General features: G+C 45.4%; 1 non-coding gene across 1 annotated transcript; it reads right to left on the reverse strand.

Moving 5' to 3' along the window:
* Window positions 1-4,737: 4,737 nt before the first annotated feature.
* TRNAE-CUC (transfer RNA glutamic acid (anticodon CUC)) lies at window positions 4,738-4,810 on the reverse strand. The gene has a single exon. It is a non-coding gene; the product is annotated as a tRNA-Glu (tRNA).
* Window positions 4,811-11,426: the final 6,616 nt, after the last annotated feature.

The following is an 11,426-nucleotide window of genomic DNA, read 5'->3' on the forward strand; positions in this document are numbered from 1 at the left end:
CGCAAACCACGAGATCATGACCTGAGCCACCGGGCGGCTCTGAAAAGAAAAAAATTTTAAATAATGATAGAAATTCAGAAGTAAAAAGAGTTTGTAAGAAATAAAAAGTAACCCTCTACCCACCCGTGCTCTCAGATCTTCTTCTTTCCAGGAATACTACCATCACATTTTCCTTTTTTCTTTTTCTTTTTAATATTTCATTTTTAAGTAACCTCTATACCCAACGTGGGACTTGAACTCACAACCCGGAGATCAAGAGTCACACCACAGGGCACTGGGTGGTTCAGTCAGTTGAGCATCCGACTCTTGATTTCAGCTCAGGTCATGATCTCACAATTCATGAAATCAAGTCCCAAGCTGGGCTCTGCACTGACAACAGGGAGCCTGCTTGGGATTCTCTCTCTCCCTGTCTCTCTGCCCCTCCCCCTTGCGCTCTCTCTCTCTGTCTCTCTCTCTTTCTCAAAATAAATAAGTAAACTTAAAAAAAAAAAAAAAAAAAAGAGTTGCACTCTCCTCCAACTGAGCCAGCCAGGCACCCCCACCATCACCATTTTCTTACTTGTCCTTCCAGGGATAGTCTATGCGTACCCAAGCTTATATATGTATTGCTTCTTATATAAACAAGAGCATAATGTCCACAATGTTTTGGCCCTTGTCTTTGCAAGGACCTTATGACAAAGTACATAGAGAGCTGTCATGTTTTTCACAAGAATGTGGATATTATTAGTAGACATTCAGTTTGTTTCCTGTCTGTTACCATTACAATGAATTTCCTTGTACCTCTCTCTTAAAAGAAACATTTTAACAGGTACTAGTAATCATAAAATATAAAGAAAGAGAGATCTTATTAATGAAGTCTTTCTATTTAGAAAGTTTGATGATGCGAGGGGCGCCTGGGTGGCTCAGTGGGTTAAGCTTCCGACTTCAGCTCAGGTCATGATCTTGCAGTTCTCGAGCACGAGCCCTGCATCACGCTATGTGCTCAGAGCCTGGAGTCTGCCTCAGTTTCTGTGTCTCCCTCTCTCTCTACCCCTCCCTCACTCACACCCTGTCTCTCTCAAAAATAAACAAACAATGGGGCGCCTGGGTGGCGCAGTCGGTTAAGCGTCCGACTTCAGCCAGGTCACGATCTCGCGGTCCGTGAGTTCGAGCCCCGCGTCGGGCTCTGGGCTGATGGCTCGGAGCCTGGAGCCTGTTTCCGATTCTGTGTCTCCCTCTCTCTCTGCCCCTCCCCCGTTCATGCGCTGTCTCTCTCTGTCCCAAAAATAAATAAACGTTGAAAAAAAAAATTAAAAATAAAAAAATAAAAATAAATAAATAAAAAAATAATAAACATTAAAAAAGAAAGAAAGAGAAAGAAAGAAAGAAAGAAAGAAAGAAAAGAAAGTAAGTTTGACAATGTGAAACCTAAGACCCTGCCAGGACTAGCAGAGGAATGGGACTAGAAGGCTCCATGAGAGGAGACAGAGATGTTTTCTAGCAATGGTCATGTTTTGAATCAAGGCAACTCCAAGTTCTGCAATGGAAGAATCACAAAAGTTGGAGCTTTTTGGTTCAGATAGGAAAAGGCATCTTTGAAGATAGACACATCAGTGTCTCCAAAAGGCAATAGTGGAGTTGGCTTCATGAGACAATATCATGTTTTCCAGATGGTGAGTCAAAACCCATTCATGGGTTTGAAAATCAACAGCATGGGATTTGCCCACGATTTTAAAACACTGGTGATGGAATTTTACGAAATATCAGAGTGGATCTCCCGTAGTATGCATTGTTTCTTAAAATTTTTACCTCAAGTATATATAGAAGTGTGAATGCTGAATCACCGTGTGAAATATATTTGTCACTGTGATTCACCGTCAAATGCTTAAAGGCACTGAGCAGGGACGGTGACTTTCTGGCCCCTACATTCTCTTTCATAACCTCCAGCCTTTTTGCCAGGCTTAGCATATAGAGCTGAGAACCAAATCCCCCGCTCCTTCCCAGGATAAATTCAACTGAGAAGTGGGAAGGTGGTGGAGACAGTGGCCTTGAGGAGCCAGATTCAACCCCACCCCTCTCCTCCAGAGGAGGATAGATTTGAGGACTCTCCAGCAGATTCTTCCCACCTTGGCTGTGGGGCTTTTCTTCCATTTTCCTTCCCTCTTTTTCTTCCTTCTTTCCTTGTTTCTTTCCTTCTAAATTCCACAAACAAGATGCCAGGTCAAGGCCCTTGGCCACCCAAGTGCTCTTCCAGAGGTAACCACCGTTACCAGTCTCTTAGATGTTGTGTATGAGATGCGTTTACAAAGAAACACACGTGTACGTACGGATAAATTTTTGTACGCGAATGATGGTGTACTAATGTGCCCTGCTTTGCCCGTAACTTTTTTCACTTCCGGCAGGTATCTGGAACATCTTTTCACATTGGGACGTGTTGAGCGTCTTCATTATTTTGTTGTCTGCATGGCATCCCATCATGGAATCTCGGGGCTTGTTTGTTTTTTTTTTTTAATATTTATTTATTTTTGAGAGACCACAAGTGGGGGAGGGGCAGAGGGGGGAGGCAGACAGAGGATCCCAAGTGGCCTCCATGCTGACAGCAGCAAGCCCGATGTGGGGCTCGAACCCATGAACCGCGAGATCATGACCTGAGCCAAAGTCGGACACTCAACCGACCGAGCCCCCACCCCCCCCCACCCCCCACCCCCGCCCCGGGAGCCCCAAATCTTAGGGCTTTGAAAGGTTGGCTGACCCCAGCCCTGGAATTACAGTTTCCTTCTCTTTTTATTATTTTTTTAATGAAGTTAGGTTTTAAAGTGATGACAGTGAGCTTATTTAATGGATAAACCTTCTTCTAATTATTTAGTAATTATAGAGTAGAAACATCGGAGGAATGGATGTGTTGAGACATGAAAACAGTATCTATGCCAGGGGTAAATAAATGTGTAAGCCAAGTGAAGATCCTGGCGTTAAAAAAAAAAAAATTTTTTTTAAACCACCCTCTGGCTATTATCAATCAACTGGATTGCAGAGTCTGTTAAGGATAAGCCACCACACACATCAATTATGATGCCTGCCCCACCCACGGGTCCGTCTAAAGGAAGGGCAGAAGTCACTGTCTTTGGTACCCTGCATTTGGCCACTTCTGCTCACAACACAGCTGACTAGATCACATTTGGGCATCAGCCCCAACAGCAGCCAAAATACATGGGCTGCCTAGTGATTTCTGAGGTGGCTGGGCACAGATATATTGAGCCAAACAGGAAACAGGTTGACTTGTCAGATTTCCATTTGTATGACTTTGAATCAGACAACTACAGAGTGGGGGCGCCTGGCTGGTTCAGTGACTCTTGATCTTGGGGTCGTGAGTTCGAGCCCTACGTTGAGTGTAGAGATTGCTTAAATAAGTAAATAACTAAATAAATACACTTAAAAAAAGGGGGGGGGGGAACTCTGGAGTGAACCAACTAGTTAATAAAAGGATTTGCGCCTGAAGGGATAAAGAACAGAGAAACAGCATGTCCTAGAGTGGACACAAAGAACAGAAACAGAATATCCAGAGCTGGGAGGCAGAGAGAAGATGCTAGAAAAGAAAAGTGAAGGCAGGTCACCCCCAGCAGTACAGCAGACTCAGAGCAGTTGAAACACCCCGCCCGCCCCCGACAAAGACATCTGACAGTTCTGGGTAAAAGATAACAGATATTCTTTCAAACGAAAAACTTGAGTTCCCAAGAAAGTCAGGGGAATCCCCTCGCGCCAAAAAACAAAAATGGAACCGAAAACTAGACCAGTAAGTGCAAACTGACGCTGTGAGTGCCAGAAGAGGGAGGAGTCGTGGGTCTTGGGTTGAGATGCAAAAGTAAGGGCAGGAAATGAGGCCCTGGGCTCCTACAATCCAAAATTGCAGCGCACAGAGAGAGTCCTCCTTGAGCTAGCAATCAGCAGACAAGCAAAGATGCGATTAGACCCCAAGCAGACAGGGTACGAGGATAAGAACCATGGAAGAGATAGGATGTGATATAGTGGCGTATAAAGACACACAAAAAAGGAACCAAAATAGGAGAGAAGAACAAGATATTTCACAAATGTAAAGACAAGAGAGTTTGACCAAGAACCAAGCAGGGCAGAGAAGGAGAAGCTGGTAGGTGGCGGGAAGGAAAACAAGATGGCCTGTGGAGACCCAAACATAGAGAAAGTAACTGAACTCGGTGAAGGACAGAGCCCTAACTTTGCTAGAGGTATCGTGGAGTGCTGCGACCATGTGGCCAAGGCCAGCAGAACTCTGTGGGTGTTGTGAGGCCTTCATTCACTCTTCTTTCCAGATAGTTATTAAGTGCTGTATTTATTTCCTGTTGCCGCTATAGCAAATTGCCACATAGTGGCTTAAAGCAACACAAATTTATTATCTTACAGTTTCAGACGTCAAAAACCTGGAATGGGTCTTAAAGGGCTAAAATCAGAGACTGCGTTCCTTCTGGAGGCTCTAGGGAGGAATCTGTCTCCTTGCCTTTCCAACTTCTAGAGACTGCCCACATTCCTTGGCTCAAGGCCCCCTCCTATTTGTCACTCCCACCTCTGCTTCTGTTGTCACATCTTCTCTCGACTCTGACACTCCCGCTTCCCTCTTATAAAGACCCTTATGGTTACATTGGGCCCACTCAGATAACTCCAGATAATCTTTCCATTTCAAAACCACATTTGCAAAGTCCTTTCTTCCTTTTTTTTTTTTTTAAGTTTTATCTGTTTGAGTAATCTCTACACCCCACATGGGGCTCGAACCCAGGACCCTGAGATCGAGAGTCACATGCTCTTCCGACTGAGCCAGCCAGGTGCCCTTTGACCATGTAAGGTAACACACTCACGGGCACTTATTCCAGGATGGGAAATGGAAGGGTGAGCCACAGAGACCTGCTCCCACAAAGCTAGAGTTCCAAGGGATGGGGAGACAGCAGAGAAGGATCAATAGTCCCGAAGTGAACACAAAAGTAAGCAAAATAGGTACATCAAGTGATCAACGCTATGAAAGAAATAATTCCAAGGTAATAGAACAGAGATTGGGGGCTGAGGAGGCTACCTTAGGATGTCAGGTCAGGCTCCTGAAAGGAGATGACATTTGAGGTGACACAGGCGTGGTGACAAGAAAGGAGCCCTCAAAATATCTGAGGAAAGGGCATTGCTGGCAGAGGGCACATAGGGGTGCATCCCGGGAGGAGCACGATGGCAGCATGGGCGAGTGGGTGACAAGAGATGATCCAGCAATCTGCTCTTGCTGGCTTTCTGCAAGGATCATGGAGAAAAAAAAAAAGATTATGCCCCAGGGAAGCCCACCCTTGCCTGAAGTAGATTGATCTATTGCAACCAAAAGCTCTAAGCTGATATAGGACACAAAATATTATAAGACCTGATGTGATGTGGTGCAGGTGCTTTAGAATACAATCTAGCTCCCAAAAAGGTTAAACCTAGAGCGACCTCATGACTCAGCAACTCCACTCCTAGGTAGATCCCCAAAAGAAATGAAAACGTATGTCTATACAAAAACTTGCACGTGACTGTCCATAGCAGCACCCTTCGTGAGAGCCCCAAAGCAGAAACAACCCCAAACGCCTGTCGACTGATGAACGGGCACACAAAATGTCGTGTATCCGTTAGTGGAACATCGTCTGGTCCCACGAAGGAACCAAGTACTGACACGTGCTTCGTGGGTGAATCTTGAAACTTTAGGCTGAGTGAAAGACGCGACTCACCAAAGGCCACATATTGTAGGAATCGATTTACATGAAATGTGCGGACAGGCAAAACCATACAGACAGAAGATAGTTTCGTGGTTACCGAGGGGTGGGGGGGAGCAAGACAGGAAGACTGATTGATGGCTGATGGGTATAGGGTTTCCTTTGGGGGTGATGAAATGTTGTAACATTGATTATAGTGATGGTAGTGGATATGCATCCACTAAAAACCATTGTACCCTTGTTAATTTTCTTAATATATTTTTATATGAATTGTACACTTTATTTTTTTTTAATTTTTTTTAATGTTTATTTATTTTTGAGACAGAGAAAGACAGAGCATGAACGGGGGAGGGTCAGAGAGAGAGGGAGACACAGAATCTGAAGCAGGCTCCAGGCTCTGAGCTGTCAGCACAGAGCCCGACGCGGGGCTCGAACCCGCGGACCGCGAGATCATGACCTGAGCCGAAGTTGGATGTTTAACCGACTGAGCCACCCAGGCACCCCTGAATTGTACACTTTAAATGGGTGAATTTATGGTATAGAAACTATATCTTCATAAAAGCCAATTTTTTCTTTTTACGATTTTAGTTTTAAGTAATCTCTACACCCAACATGGGGCTCCAATTCACAACCCCGAGATCAAGAGTCACATGTTCCACCAACTGAGCCAGCCAGGCACCCCTTATATCATATGTTTTCTTCTCTTCTTTTTCTTTTTTCTTTCTTTCCTTCCTTCTTTCTTCTTTCTTTCTCTTTCTCTCTTTCTTTCTTTCTTTTTCTTTCTTTCTTTCTTTCTTTCTTTCTTTCTTTCTTTCTTTCTCAAGTTTATTTATTTATTTTGAGGGAAAGACCGCAGGCAGAGCAGGGGAGAGAGGATCCCAAGCAGGCTCATCACTGTCAGCGTGGAACCAGACTGGGGCTCGAAATCATGAACCACGAGATGGTGGGTGACCTGAGCCAAAATCAAGAGTCAGATGCTTAACTGACTGAGCCACCCAGGTGCCCCTAACATGTGTTTTAAAAATCAGCTTTTATTGGGGCACCTGGGTGGCGCAGTCGGTTAAGCGTCCGACTTCAGCCAGGTCACGATCTCGCGGTCCGTGAGTTCAAGCCCCACGTCGGGCTCTGGGCTTATGGCTCGGAGCCTGGAGCCTGTTTCCGATGCTGTGTCTCCCTCTCTCTCTGCCCCTCCCCCGTTCATGCTCTGTTTCTCTGTGTCCCAAAAATAAATAAAAAACGTTGAAAAAAAAAATTTTTTTAAATAAATAAATAAATAAAAATAAATATCAGCTTTTATTGATGGGGCACCTGACTGGCTTAGTTTGTAGAACGTGTGACCCTCTTGATCTCAGGGTCATAAGTTGGAGCCCCACGTTGGGTATAGAGATTACCAAAAAAAAAAAAAAAAGTAAATACATAAATAAAATTAATAAGACATATGTCATGAGATACAGTCGCTGCCCTCAAGGAACTGAAAGTTTAGTTAAGGACAGGGGCGCCTGGGTGGCGCAGTCGGTTAAGCGTCCGACTTCAGCCAGGTCACGATCTCGCAGGTCTGTGAGTTCCAGCCCCGCGTCAGGCTCTGGGCTGATGGCTCAGAGCCTGGAGCCTGTTTCCGATTCTGTGTCTCCCTCTCTCTCTGCCCCTTGCCCGTTCATGCTCTGTCTCTCTCTGTCCCAAAAATAAATAAACGTTGAAAAAAAAAAATTAAAAAAAAAATAATAAAAAAATAAAGTTTAGTTAAGGACAAAAATGATCAAATGTCAATTGCCCTGGCACACCTCAGTGGCTCAGTTAGTTAAGTGCCCAGCTCAGGTCAGGACCTCACAGTTTGTGAGATCGCGAACCCTGAGCCCTGTGTTGGGCTCCTCACCAACAGCGTGGAGCGTGCTTGGTATCCTCTCTCTGCCCCTCTCCTGCTCACACACTCTCTTTCTCTCTCTCTCAAAATAAATAAATAAACGTAAAGAAAAAAAAATGTTAACTGCCCCATACAGGCAAGTCACCCAGATGATAACTACACGAGCGGAATGACAATGATCACGTTAGGACACATATCTTGAGTTTCACTGTGTTCCAGACCCTGCCCCAGATACCTGTGGCTGTAGCTTCTAGTATCAAAGCTCATGGTCCAAAGGACTTGATAAATTCCCAAATGAGTTGTCCTGGTGTCCTGGGGGAAATTATCTTCTCCATTCTGGGCCTCAATTTCCCCATTTCTGTCTGAATGAGCTGTCTGAATTCAGTGTTTTCCCCACAGGTGGGTAAGATGATTTTTGGTCAAATATTTAGACAACTCTGCATAGCACTGTGAGAAAATCGCCCCTTTTTCAGATATCTTCCAATTCTACCTTTAGTAGGAAGTCTCAGTATGGTGCAATTTCCTTTTTGAACAAAGGACAAGCCATCAGAAATCCTAAAGTTTCTAGCCAAAATGTGATCTTGTTAACTTACTTCACGGTCTTGACCCCTACCTTCCATTAATGTCAAGGGACTCAGGTTTTCTGCTTACAAATTTATTTTATTTTACTTTATTATACATTTAAAAAAATGTTTTACCGTTTATTCATTTTTGGAAGCAGAGAGAGAGTGCAAGTGGGGGAGGGGCGAAGAGAGAGGGAGACACAGAATCCGAAGCAGGTTCCAGGTTCCGTGCTGACAGCACGGAGCCTGACGCGGGGCTCAAGCTCAGGAACCGTGAAATCAGGACCTAAGCCAAAGTCGAACACTTAGCCGACTGAGCCATCCAGGAGCGCCTGTGAATTTTTTTTTTTTTAACGTTTATTTATTTTTGAGAGAGAGACACACAGAGCATGAATTGGGGAGGGGCAGTGAGAGAGAGAGACACAGCAGTCTTGGATGATTAAGTCGGATGCTTAGCCGACTGAGCCACCCAGGTGCCCCTTCTGCTTACATACTGATATAATGTTTCCTTTTGAAATAAAGCTTATACAACCAAAAATAAGTGAGTTGATTTCAAGAAATCTACTAACTAAATAAATGATGTAGGTGGCACGAGAATATGGCAAAAATCCTAAAGATGGACCGAGAAAGTTAATCCACTATGCCCATTTCACAGGCAGGAAAGCTAAGACCTGATACAGCCAAAATGATTCCAGAGTTATTTTGCTGGCTCCGACTCACTCAAGCGGCCACCACCAGGAGATCGCAGAGGATGCCTGGGCTTTCAAAGTGTGTTACACAGTCACGAAACCCTGGAGGTTCCGTTCCAGTGGGTCTGGGGTTCAGATATGCAAGTCCCGAATCCCCGAGTGATTCTACTGCACGTTCCTATCCCCACTGTACAAGAGTCACTCCTCCAACAATATTTATCAAGTGACTCCCACTTACCAGGAGCTCTGCTAACCCCTGGGACTGTAACAGTGAGCCTCAGAGACCAGCACTTTCTGCCATCGGGGAGTTTGTAAACCAGTGAGGGGGGAGGGGGCAGAGGACTAAAGTTAAACACAAAAGCAAGATAATTACAGATCGTGATCAGTGCTATAAAAGAAATAGCTGATTACGATAGGCCAGAGAGCAACCACAGAAACGCCTCTTTAGTTTGTTTTGATTGTGTTTATCTTTTCACTTTGAATAGATAATACATTAATGAAGTTCGAAATTCAAAGCTACAAGGGACAGGGTGAAAATCTCCTTCCTCCTGTGCTCCCCAAGACGCCAAGTTTCTGTCCCTAGAGGCAACCAGGGTTACCTGTTTCACTAATGGCTTGGTGTATGCAGAACCTGGAAGCCTCTGGTGCAGCTGGAGTGTGATGGGTCAAGCAGAAGTAAGCGTTAATGGCAGGCAGGGAGGCAGGGGCATGCAGGCTCTTGCCAGTCGTAAGAGAAGTTTGCAATTAATTGTGATCGCAATAGCCACTGGATGTGTTTTCGGCAGAATGACATGATCTGACTCGTGTGTCAAAGACCATTTGGGTGATGCGGGGGCAGGAGTGGGAGAGGACCAGGTAGGCAGTGTGGCAGGTCAGAGGGGACGTGTGTGTGGGCTAGGACGGTTGCAGGAGGAAAGGACGGGTGGAGGTACAGACTGAAGCTAGAACAGAGGAACTTTCAAGACGGATTAGACGAGGGGAACAAGGGAAAGCAGAGGTTTGAGTCCCTGGGAAGACGGGGCTGTCAGGTTTTGTGGGTGTCATAATGTCTGTAATTGACTTTAAAATACTTCAATGTGGGGCACCTGGCTGGCTCAGTCAGTAGGGTAAGCAACTCTTGATCTTGGGGTCATGTTTGAGCCCCATGTTGGGCACAGAGTGTACCTAAAAAACAGTTGAATAGGAGTGCCTGAGTGGCTCAGTTGGTTGAGCATCTGACTTCAGCTCAGGTCATGATCTCGTAGTTCGTGAGTTCAAGCCCCGTGTTGGGATCTGTGCTGACAGCTCAGAGCCTGAAGCCTGCTTTGGATTCTTTGTCTCCCTCTCTCTCTCTGCCCCTCCCCCACTGACTCTCTCTCTCTCTCTCCCTCTCTCTCTCTCTCAAAAATAAAAACAGGGGCGCCTGGGTGGCGCAGTCGGTTAAGCGTCCGACTTCAGCCAGGTCACGATCTCGCGGTCCGGGAGTTCCAGCCCCGCGTCAGGCTCTGGGCTGATGGCTCAGAGCCTGGAGCCTGTTTCCGATTCTGTGTCTCCCTCTCTCTCTCTGCCCCTCCCCCGTTCATGCTCTGTCTCTCTCTGTCCCAAAAATAAATAAACGTTGGAAAAAATAAAATAAAAACAAACATTAAAAAATAATAATAACTGGGGCGCCTGGGTGGCGCAGTCGGTTAAGCGTCCGACTTCAGCCAGGTCACGATCTCGCGGTCCGTGGGTTCGAGCCCCGCGTCGGGCTCTGGGCTGATGGCTCGGAGCCTGGAGCCTGTTTCCGATTCTGTGTCTCCCTCTCTCTGCCCCTCCCCCGTTCATGCTCTGTCTCTCTCTGTCCCACAAATAAATAAACGTTGAAAAAAAAAATTAAAAAAAAAAAAATAATAACTGGGGTGCCTGGGTGGCTGAGTCCTTTGGCTCAGGTCATGGTCTCACGGTTCATGGGTTCCAGCCCCGCATAGGACTCTACTCACAGCTTAGAGCCTGGAGCCTGCTTCAGATTCTGTGTCTCCCTTTCTCTCTCTCCCTCCCCTGCTCACACTCCATCTCTCTGTCTCTCTCAAAAGCAAACAATAAAACGTCAAAAAATTTTTTGAAAAATTAATAAATAATAATAATTAAATAAATACTTCAATATAATCAGTCTGTCCTATAAATGCCAGCTTATGCCAGTGGTTCTCAAAGTGTAGGCCACGGAGGAGCACCATAAGCATCACCCAGAACAGGTTAGAAATGCAGATTCCTTTTTTTTTTTTAATGTTTATTTTTGAGAGACAGAGACAGAGCATGAGTGGGGAAGGGAAAGAGAGAGAGAGAGAGAGAATGAGAGGAGGAGACACAGAATCTGATGCTGGCTCCAGGCTCCAAGTTGTTAGCACAGAGCCCGACGCGGGGCTCGAGCCCACAAACCGTGAGACCATGACCTGAGCCGAAGTAGGACTCTCACCCGACTGAGCCACCCAGGCGCCCCAGATTCTTGACCTCTCCCCAGAATGACTGAATCAGAAATTCTTTTTTTTTAATAAATTTTTTAAGTTTTTTTATTTACCCATGTATTTATTTATTTTGAAAGTTTATTTAGTTGTTTTGAGAGGGAGAGAGAGAGAGAGAGAAAGCT

Source organism: Prionailurus viverrinus, chromosome A3, assembly GCF_022837055.1.
Source record: "Prionailurus viverrinus isolate Anna chromosome A3, UM_Priviv_1.0, whole genome shotgun sequence".
Taxonomy (NCBI): domain Eukaryota; kingdom Metazoa; phylum Chordata; class Mammalia; order Carnivora; family Felidae; genus Prionailurus; species Prionailurus viverrinus.